The 12,109-nt window shown below is 36.5% G+C and overlaps 1 protein-coding gene across 1 annotated transcript in view; it reads right to left on the bottom strand.

The window, feature by feature from the left end:
- LOC150106600 (uncharacterized) overlaps positions 1 to 12,109 on the bottom strand; it is a 468,912-nt gene that overhangs the window by 317,210 nt on the left and 139,593 nt on the right. The window lies entirely within an intron of this gene.

A 12,109-nucleotide genomic window follows, 5' to 3' on the forward strand; every position in this document is an offset into this window, starting at 1 on the left:
TGCCTTTGAATCTATTTGTTTCTTCTGAATGATGTCTAGGAGGATTAAGAAGGAATCTTTCAATGATTCTCTTGGAATATCCATTAACTTTGAAAGAAGTTTTGAGATGGTTTATTTCTGTAAGAAGTAAGTTCATATGGGTCATCCAGAAGAGAATGGGCTCTATGTCCCAAGGTGGAAATTATTCCAAGCTTATGAGAAGGGAAGTGATGGGACTGACTATGCAGATATATATCTTCAAACTGAAAATGCTAATTAACACAAACTTTACCAAGCCCATTTCTAAAAAAACTAGAGAGTTAATTTAGAAATGGGAGAGTTAAAAGTGAAAGGAGCAATAAAGCTCCTTTCACTTTTAACTGATTTAAATCCTATATGGATCAGTGACTACTAAAAACTTCACCTATTTCCCCTTTTTAAAGATATCCTCTCTCAGTCTTCAATTTCTAACTCTTCATCTAATTTCTGTTCATTCTTCATATATTGAAGACACAGAAACTCTACAATTCTCTTCTGGCTGTGTTCCTTTCCTACTTTCGACCATCTGGATGTACAGCAAAGTAACTTCTACTCAGTCAGTAATTATATGCAGCCATTACTACATCTCTGAATCAAAAAATTAGAATAATCAAAGAAAATGCGTTGAATGATTTGCAATTCTAATTTAGTGCATAGAAAATAATAATAATAATAATTATTATTATTATTATTATTTTGGGCAACTCCAAGGAGTCGACAGACTCATCGAGGGAGGCCCTAACATCATGTCAAGAACAACTATTCGACATTCACACAGTATCTATCATACCTCACCTTGAACTCATTTGCAGTCATAGCACCCACAACAGACTCTGGCAGCTTATTCCACTCATTTACCACGCTCCAAGTAAAAAAACTAGCTCTAACACCCTGGTTAATCACATTCTTGCCCAGCTTCCATGTATGGCCCCTAGTCCTCCCACCACCAGTCCTATTCTCAAAAATATCTTCTGGATTGATCTTATAGAAACCTTTCAGTAAATTGAATGTCTCAATCACATCACCCCTTTCCTGCATATCAACCAATTTTTGCAAACCACAAATCTTCAATCTGTTCTCATAAGGTTCATTCCATAGACCTGCCACCATTTTGGTCACTCGTCTCTGGATCCTCTCCACCTCCTCCCCATCAAGAAGAAACCCTGGCGCCCAAATCTGGGCACAGTGGTCCAGATGGGGTCTTATCAGGGCTCGATATAGAGGAACAATAACTTGTTTGTCTCTGCTTGTTAAAGTATTTTTCAGTAACCAAGTGATTTGATGAGCTGATTTAGCCACTTTTGCAATGTGCCCGTAAACTTCAACTCTCTATCCACCAACACTCCCAAATCCCTGGCCTCATCAATCTCCTGGAGTACGGTACCACCAATGTGATATACTGCTGCTAATCTTTTCACTCCAAAATGCATAACCTTACACTTTGCCAGATTAAATTGACATCCATTTTCCCTAGCCCAGTCCCTAAACTATCCAAATCATCCTGCAAAATTTTGACATCCTGTGAACTCATAATTGCTCTACCTAACTTTGCATCATCAGCAAACAAGTGAACACTTCCTCTCAGATACTTTCCTATATTGTTAATGAACAAATTGAAAAGTAGTGGTCCAAGAACAGAACCCTGCGGCACACCACTAGTCACAAGCTGTCTTTTGGACTCCACTCCTGAATAAACCACTCTCTGGTATCTCTCCTTCAACCACCCTCCTCCTATCCATCTCACCAACCCTAAATCATTCCCATCTGCTCCAGTTTACTGATTAGAGTTCCATGTGGTATCTTGTCAAAGGCAAGGTCCAGTAGAATCGCTGTAAACCCATTACCCTTATCCAGTTCAGCCGTTACTGTGTGTTATAAAACGTGAGCAAATTACTGAGGCATGATCTACCCTTCACAAAACCACGTTGTCCCCCATACAGTATCCCATTTTCATCTATCCAATCCTGTATTCTTCTCTTGACTGGTTTCTGCAAGACCTTGACAACGATTCCTGATATGCTAATCGGTCAGTAATTTACAATAGTAGTCTTGGAACCTCCTTTATGCAGAGGAACTATTTTCCCCTCTTTCCACCCTCTCAGGACTAACCCAGACCCAAGACTCATATTAAACAAAATGGTCAAGAGTACTGACAATTCTTTAGCCGCTTCACGTACAACGCGAGCTAGTAAACCATCCAATCCTACAGATGTATTGACATTGAGGTTTTGCAATAGACTACTCATCTCCACTTCATTTACCACAATTCCCATATAATCTAATGGTTCATTCATTTCTGCAATGTCACCACCTGGATGATATACTCTTGCAAAGTGCTCGCTTAATAATTCAAATATATCAACTGATTCGGTTACCTCCCTACCATCGGCATTCTTTAAAATCATTCTGCCATATACATTTTTTCTTTTACTTATAACATATCAAAAAAACTGTTTAGGATACTCTTTAGCCTGCATGGCCAATGTTCTTTCGTAATCCTTTTTTGCTTTTCTTACCACACTCATTACCCTTCTGACCTGCGCTTTATACCGGTCATGTGCCTGCAGGTCACCTTTCTCCTTAAATTCCCTCCATAGTTGTTTCTTTTTTTGCAGCTCAAGCTTAATGGTGTTATTCATCCATTTAACTCCTACTTGATTTATTATTCAGACTCTAGGTATACAGTCAGCCATTGCTTCATGCAAACACTTTTTAACTGCCTCCCATGCACTGTCAACTTCTAGCCCTTGCAGTTGTACATGCCATGGCACTGTACCAATCAATCTCCTAAGCTTGTCATACTTACCAGCCCGATAATTCCACATGTACCCTGTCTTAATTGTAAATTCCACACCTTTAGCCACCTCCCAAGTCAAGACTCCAGGATCACTCTCACCAATTGGTGGCAACGTGGTCATATTCGTTACAGCCAAATTCTCAGATGCAATAACTAGGTCAAGCACTCTCTGACCCCTAGTATTTTCCATTACATGCTGACGCAGATAGTTATCCCTTAATAACCGCATAAAATGCAACTCCTTCCTCCAATGTGTCCTCTCCTCCTTCCAATCAATGTTACCATAGTTGAAATCTCCCATAATAATTACCCTCCTTCCACTCATTTCTTCTATTTGCTTATGCATACTATCTCCACCATCTATTCCATCACTTGGTCTATAGCAGCACCCAACAATATATTTTGTTCTGCTAGTTTCAATCTCACACCAAATAGCCTCAAATGTGCTCTTTTCTCTATCCTGCAGTTCCACTTCTATTCTCCTTGGCTGTAGCTCATCCACTATCATCAATAACACACCTCCCCCCATTTTATTCTCCCCGTCTCTCCTGAACACACCATACCCCCTCACATTCAATCCCACTAGCTGTGTCATCTTCTGTCAGCCATGTGTCACTAATGCCAATAACCTGTGGTCTGGAAGTGCCAACCAAGGTCAAAAATTCTTCCCTCTCGTTCCTAATACTTCTGGCATTTGTATACATGAATTGCAGAAGCCGATTTGTCCCATCCCTATTTTGATGCCTTATACTAACTATCCGATTCTGATTCGTGGTCTTTCGTACTCGCTTGGGCATATTACACACATTCACACACTCAACTGTCTCCCTAAAATCTGCATATATACTCCCCCCCCCCTTAATAACTCTAGCTTCCCTGGTTCTGTACATTCACTTCCACTACATTCGACAACACATTTTCAAGTCTCCGTACACCAAATTCATTCAAATGTAAAACCATCCATTTTATATAACTCCTTTCGCCCATCGAACTCATTCCACACATCCACAAATTCCACACCACACATCAAACATAATTCACGCATAAAGTCATTGGCAATTATGGCTCTCCTTCTATACTCTTCACTGTCATACCGTGGCAACAGACTCACCATCCTAACTCTCTCATTCTTTTCTTTTGCTACCTCAAGCAATTCCTTCACATCCTCACTCATAGCCTTTTTGTTTCCTTTCAAATCATTTGTACCTGCAACCACTATCAATTCCTTCCCTTGCTGTTTTTGCATTCTAATGGACTTGCTTACATTCTTTACGTTCGCACTGGGTTGGTACAATTTTGTTAAACTCTCAACTAACACACCTCTTACTAAGGAATCCCCATACAACACATGCTCTTCCATTTTGTTTACACTCACTTTCATACCCTTATTTTATCTATCACACTTTTGCTGATTATTAGTTGGTATGCTTGTTAAAGATTTTTGCCAACGCTCCAGCTGCTGATTTACTCTATGTATCACTTCGCGTAATAGTGCTATTTCACTCATTGCGTCAGTGTCGTCATTTTTATTCTCCGATGATTCATTCAATCGTTCTGTATGCTTGACTTCATTCTCTCTTTCAACGCCACTCTCACAGCTATCAGGTACTACCTTGCAAATATCATTATTCATACCTCGAATATCGCTGTTATCTAGATTCTCACTTTCGACAACAATATTACTCACACGACCTGAAACACTCTTTAAATCTTCACATTCTTTACACTTATTGCACACATTCACTCCACTATCGTTGTTTAACCAGACTCCAACCGCTCTCCGTAATGCATACATTTTGTAAACGGTACAATGAATCAAGTATTTTAAGTTAAGATTTTCAGACAAATATGGCGACCTGGACACCATCTTTGTATTCCTCTTTATGGGAGCCATGTGCACAGATAATCATATCTATCAATTGACTTATTAAAATACTCGAAAAACACACAAAAATCACCCAGACACGTTAAAATACTAAAAGTAAACAGTACTATGCAAATTCATCAATTTTTACTCAAAATATCACTTATCTGGTCAGGAGCTATCACCAAATATGAATTGGCATCATCTAAATCTACATACTTTGTAGATTATATAACCATGTAAACACATAAAAATGTAATATAAATTATAAGAAAACATTCATAAAATTAGAATAATTTTTAAATTGGTTCAAAATATTAGAACATTCCAAATTTTTCTGATTAGTTTTGAGGAGAGCAAAGGATTAGCATATATTTCAGTAGCTGCAGAACTGAGTCATGTGTAAGGAATCATTTGCAGGTGGATTTCAGGTAATTATTTGAATGAGTCGAACAAGTGACATATCGGAAGCTAAGAAGTTTTGTATAGTATCTCTACACAAAGAAGTCCAAACTCGACAGTTTATAGCTCATCATCATCATCAAATTCCTGACATGTACCCTCAAGGGGTGTACAGGATATGATAGTACTACACGAAAAATTTACAACATTACCAACTTCCTATCTACAATTTTCCTCCAAATCAGTCTGTTACTTGTCAAGACTCCAACATTATCAGATCTTATATTTCTATCGTCTACAGCACTTTGTACCGAATCAATCCACTATATCTTGGTCTTCCTCTGGGTCGTTTTCCTGCCAACCTGGCCGAGAACACGTTTTGCTAATATTTCCTCGCCCATTATGTTTAAGTGACCATACCATCTGAGATTAGCTCTGCTAACGCATTCTTGGATGCTGACAATGTCAAGTTCTTTCCTAATATCCTCGTTTTTAATATGATATTGCCATTGATGCCATCTGTTCATGCCTCTAATCTTTCTCAGGACTCTTATATCTGCGGTCTCTAGTCCTTGGTCAAGTGTTTTACTTCTGATCCAGCTCTCAGATCCATAAGTTAAAACTGGTTTGAACACTGTCCTGTATAATGTCTAAATGTCTAATTTAGTGTTCCGACAAATTTCTCTCTTATTCCATACGAATTTATTCAATTCACTTCCTACCATACCAGCTTTGTTGATTCTGTTGTCTATTTCCATATTTAATTTACCATCTTCAGTATAAATCGTGCCTAAGAAGCTGAAATGTTTTACTTGTTCCACAGGTTCCCTGTTCACAACACAGTTGACATTTTCAACAATTCTACCTATTTTCATTGTCTTTCAACAACCTCCAGAATATCTTACCACCTTCTTGATATTTATTTTCTATGTTCTTGCCAAAGTTGCCAGTTTATAGCTAAGGAATTCAAATGTTATCATCAAACGTGAGTTGAGTATTGAGACAGTATTCTAATAACCAAAGTTTTCAAAATAATTACTGCAATAGCAGTTCCAAAGGTAATAACTACATCAAGAGATGAGAGGAGATTAGAGAATACTTTGAAGAAAATCACTTCCAAAGTGTAAGGCATTTTCACAGGAGATGGAAAGAACTAGGTGTGAATGTGTCTAAATCTACAAAAATGAGACGACTTCACAAATTGGGTTTTAAATAACATGTGCCCAAGACAAAGCCACTTATGACTTCCAAACAAAAGGCAGCTAGATGTGATGTGTCAGCAAATACTGTTCTGGGGTCAAGAGACTGGAAAAAGGTACTTGATGAAAGTATGTTTTGTGTGTCCCATGGTCATCAAGGAATACGTGTTTGGCATCTTAAGCAAAAAGCATTTGATATAGAATTCATGAAACGTTTGGTGAAATTTGCAACCTCTGTCATGGTATAGGCTTGTATGGCTGCAGAGGATCCTGGTAAGCTGTGTATTGTGTACAAAAGAGTCAATTCCAAAGTGTACCAAGAAATTCTTGGTACACTTTGGAATTGAATATACCAAAAATACCGGCATCAGAAGATTTATGTGATGGTGATTTCCTTTTTCAGCAAGATTCATCTTGTCACGCTTTCAAGACCGCTACTAGATGGCTCAAAGAAAGGCAAATCAATGTAATTCCTTGGCCAGGCAAACTCACCAGATTTTAACCCCACTGAGAATTTGTGGGGAAATATGAAGAAACATCTTCAAGAAGTTTCCCCCAAGAGGCAAAAATGAACTTGTTTATAGTCTGCAGACCACATGAGCATGTTTTCATTTAAAAAAAAAAAAGAGAAGAGACTGTGAACCAGTGGTAAATAATATGCTTAACCGTTTACAATCGGTGCTAAAAGTTAAGGGGGATGCAAAAGTACTAATTTTCATGTTGCCCTTTGACTCTAATTTTTGTGCATTTATTTTTGCATTATTCTAATATTTTGAACCACATTAAAAATTATTCTAATTTTGTTAATTATCAAATAACAGTTTTCTTATAATTTATATATTACATTTTTATGTGTTTACGTATAATCTACAAAGTATGTAAATTTAGATTATGCTAATTCATATTTGGTAAGAATTATTTTCTATGCAATAAATTAGAATTGCAAAGCAATCAACACATTTTCTTTGATTATTTTAATTTATTTGATCTGGAGGTGTAAATACACCTCTGAATCAAATTGTTTCGAATGAATTGTTTTGAGTGCGGTACTCAAAACAATGACAAAGTTCTTTTCATACTGCAGGAAAGTTTATTCAATTATAAAATGAAAGTAGTGGAAATATGTATGGTATAGCTAATAATAATGGCAAATATCTGTTGGATTTCTGCTCAGGACATGGACTGGTTATTACTAACACCATGTTCCAACATAAAAATGTGCACAAATTCACATGGAGAGAAGAGGCTAAGAATAAGAAAAGTCTCATTGACTATGTTATTGTTGATAGTGATGTTTGCAGGACACCAGAGTGTACAGAGGATTTGAAATTGGAAGTGATCACTATCTAGTCTTGAGCAAGATAAAATTGAATTTCATATTGAAAAGAATAACATGTAAGAAAGTTTTAAAGCGAATAAAAGTCGAGCAGCTCTCAGATGTGAACTGTAGACTAAAATACACAAAGGTTATTGAAGAAAAAATGAAAGAGTTTGAGAACAGGAATCAAACCTTGGAGATTCAGTGGCAAACTCTGAAGAAAACATTGATTGATTCTGCCAGAGAGGCATGTGGTGAGGTTGTCTGTAAGGATGAAAAAATCAGAACTCCCTGGTGGACACAGGAAGTTAAAGAGGCAGTGAAGGAAAAGAAGAAAGCATATCAAAAGTTCCTGTCAAATAAGTCAGCTTGTGCTCTTAGAGAATATAGAGACAAATGCAAGAATGCTAAACAGTGTGTAAAACTAGCTAAACAAAAGTCATGGGAGGACTTTGGCAAGAATATAGAAAATAAATATCAAGAAGGTGGCAAAATATTCTGGAGGTTGTTGAAGAAGCTTAGGAATGGAGGAAAGTGTGCTGTAAAAGGAGTTAGAGATGATAAAGGTGACATGAAAACAGGAGAAAAAGATATCCTTGAACTATGGAGTAATTAATTCGAAAAACTTCTAAATGAAACAAGCAGTGATGACGGCACAGTGCTAAAAAACACTGACCAGGCATGCAGTCAGGAATACATATCCATACTTGAAGTAGAAAAAGCCATCAAAGGCTTGAAATGTGGAAAGGCAGCAGGAGTAGATGATATTCGACCAGAAATGCTGAAGTATGGTGGTATAAAAGTGTTACAGTGGCTCCACTGCATAGTTCAGAAGGCCTGGACAGAGGGACGAATTCCTGATGATTGGAGTAGAGCTCTCATAGTACCCATATATAAAAAGGGAAATAAAACTGCATGTGAGAATTACAGAGGTATTTCCCTACTGAGTGTTCCTGGCAAGATCTATGCAAGTATACTTGAGAAACGGTTGAGAAGAATTGCGGAAGAAAAGCTTGGTGAAGAACAAGCTGGATTCAGGCCAAATAGAGGCTGTTCAGGATCAGATCTTCACTTTACGACAAATAGTCGAGAAAGCATGGGAATATAACAAAGATCTGTATTTAAGTTTTGTCGATTTGGAAAAGGCATATGACAAGGTGCCAAGAGAGAAGCTATTCAATACGCTGCAGTTAGATGGTGTTAATGGGGCATTATATCAAGCAATACTTAGTCTTTATTTGAGTTGTAAGTCAGCAGTTAGAATTGAAGGAAGTACAGGAAGATGGTTTAATGTTAAATCTGGTGTGAGACAGGGATGTACATTATCCCCTCTGTTATTCATTATCTATATGGATTGCATTATGAAGGAATGTGGTATTAAACATGATATCAAAATTGGAGATGTTAATGTCAGCTCTTTGCTTTATGCGGATGTTATACTTCTAAATAAATCTGCTACAAGTCTGCAAGATTCTCTGACTAAATTGAATAGCTGTTGTAATAGATATGGTATGAAGGTCAGCAATAAAAAGACAAAGACAATGAAAATAGGCAGAATCATTGAAAATGTCAACTGTGTTGTGAATGGAGAACCTGTGGAACAAGTAAAACATTTCAGCTATTTAGGCACAATTTTTACTGAAGATGGTAAATTAAATATAGAAATAGACAACAGAATCAACAAAGCTGGTATGGTGGGAAGTCCGTTGAATAAATTCATATGGAATAAGAGAGAAATTAGTCAGAACACTAAATTAGCTGCAAGACAGTGTTCAAACCAGTTTTAACTTATGGATCTGAGAGCTGGGTCAGAAGTAAAACACTTGACCAAAGACTAGAGACCACAGATATGAGAGTCCTGAGAAAGATTATAGGCGTGAACAGATGGCATCAATGGCAATATCATATTAAAAACGAGGATATTAGGAAAGAACTTGACATTGTCAGCATCCAGGAATGTGTTAGCAGAGCTAATCTCAGGTGGTATGGTCACTTAAACAGAATGGGCGAGGAAAGATTAGCAAAACGAGTGTTCTCTGCCAGGTTGGCAGCAAAACGACCCAGAGGAAGACCAAGATATAGGTGGATTGATACGGTCCAAAGTGCCTTAGATGATAGAAATATAAGATCTGATAATGTTGGAGTCTTGACAAGTAACAGACTGATTTGGAGGAAAATTGTAGATAGGAAATTAATAATGATGTAAATTTTTCGTGTAGTACTATCATATCCTGTACACCCCCTGAGGGTACATAGCAGGAATTTGATGATGATGATGATGATGATATATTTATGCACTGATATAAGTTTGATTAATTACTTCCAATAATACAGTGGTAACCTTCGCTTCCCTTGTCAGTGACAACATAATGAATCATATCTTAATATTTCAACATTTCAACACTTTATAGCTCATACAAAATTATAATTAACCCCTGATATCTAATTAAATAAATCGATTTCATATCTGAATAGTATCTCAAAATATCTTGTTCACAACATATCAAAGAGTGTAAGTTAGTAACGAACCTTTTAACTGACAACTTGACAAAATAATAGTGCATTGCTAATTTCTTAGCTTTACATTCAATTTTTATTTTTAATTTGTGGGATATACGAATTTTAATACAGATATCCTACAAAAGTATTGGAAAAGTTGGCAAAATAACTTAAATGATTTCTTGGATGTTGAAGAACAAGTTATTATCCCTCTTTATAAAGCTACAGTTTGACTGAATTTTGACTGTTGTGGACAGATTTGGTCACCTAGATTTCTTGGGGGATCAGGAGGTAGTGGAGAGAAGTCTCAGAGATGAGTGACCAAGCTGGTGACAGGTTGTGGAATGCTACATATGAGAATAGACTGAAGGTGTTTGGGTCGCAGAATTTAGTGTACAGGTGGTAGAGAGAGGACATGACAGAAAATTATACATTTTTGAAATTATGGATTCTACGAGCGTGTTAGAATAACTCTTTTTATTATCACGACGTTTCGATCTTCATATCAAGATCATCTGGAGCATACATAAATATACAAGACAAGCTGCATTACATTCCAAACTGTAAGCGACAATCAATGATTTGATCACATGCTACTTACTGGCATGACCTCTAGTGGAAAAAAAGAAGAAAAAAAAATATTATTACATCAAGCTAATTTAATTTTTGGTTACATGAATAAATATTCTTGCTTACAGATGGTTTTCCTTCCAGTAACACTGATGTCCTATTTCTATTATTACAATTGTTATTTTTGATTTAAAAAAAAAAAAAATTATAAATTACAACATGAACAAACTTTCTTATAGATTTTAACAGTGATGTTCTATTTTTCAGTATTAAAGTTGTTATTATGGATTTAGGATCCTGGAATTTCTAGAGTCCTGTTTATAGTTGTTCTTAGAGAGGAAAGATTCGTGGGACAAATATACGCCTTCCATATGTATGGGATTTTTAGACCATCATTATTGTTTAGATTGGGGTGGTTGATAATGATCTCACAAGTTTCCTTAAATTTACGTTCATACCATGTTTTAGTGTGATGTAGACAACTGGTGCTTTTCCAGTCAATTCTACGTAAAGTGTTCAGAGCATGATCAGAAAGGCCAGCTTCACCATAATTATTATATTTGATGTGTCGTTTATGTTCTTTTTGTCTGATCGGAATTGTGCGTCCTCTTTCTCCTATGTATGGTATGTTGCAGGTGCAGTAAATACGGTATACTCCAGGGTGGGCCAGCGGAGGGAGAGGGTCTTTGAATGAACTGAGTAAGCTTTTTAATTTTGCAGGAGGTTTAAAGGTGGCTTTGAGGTTGTATTTTTGTAGTACTCTGTTTATTTTGTCTGATGTCCCTTTAATGTAGGGAATGGTTATAGTTTTACTGTAATTTTTTTTTTTTTTTTTAAATCAAAAATAACAATTGTAATAATAGAAATAGGACATCAGTGTTACTGGAAGGAAAACCATCTGTAAGCAAGAATATTTATTCATGTAACCAAAAATGAAATTAGCTTGATATAATAATTAATTTTTTTTTTTTTCCCACTAGGAAAAAAACTAGTGGCATAACCACTGGCATATGATCAAATCATTGTTTCTCTAGCTTACAGTTTGAAATGTAACGCAGCTTGTCTTGTATATTTATGTATGCTCCAGATGATGATCTTGATATGAAGATCGAAACATCGGGATAATAAAAAGTTATTCTAACACAGTAGAATCCATAATTTCGAAAATGCATGCTGATCACCGTGTAACACTAAAAGAAAAGAAACAGAAACTTATAAGTTACTAAAGGGATTGACACAGAAGAAAAAAAATGTGCAATACATAACTACATAACGAGTAGAGATAACAAGGGGTCACACTCTTGGAAGTCGTATAAGAGTGTGGTTAGCAAGGATGTGCAAACTAGATTTTTTGCTTGGAGAGTGGTAAATGGGTGGAATGGATTACCAGAGGCAGTTGTGGGGGGCCCTGATAGTGAATGAATTTAAGGAATGGTATGATA

Source organism: Typopeltis vanoorti, chromosome 5, assembly GCF_054136105.1.
Source record: "Typopeltis vanoorti isolate ZY-2024b chromosome 5, IOZ_Tvanoo_1.0, whole genome shotgun sequence".
NCBI lineage: Eukaryota > Metazoa > Arthropoda > Arachnida > Uropygi > Thelyphonidae > Typopeltis > Typopeltis vanoorti.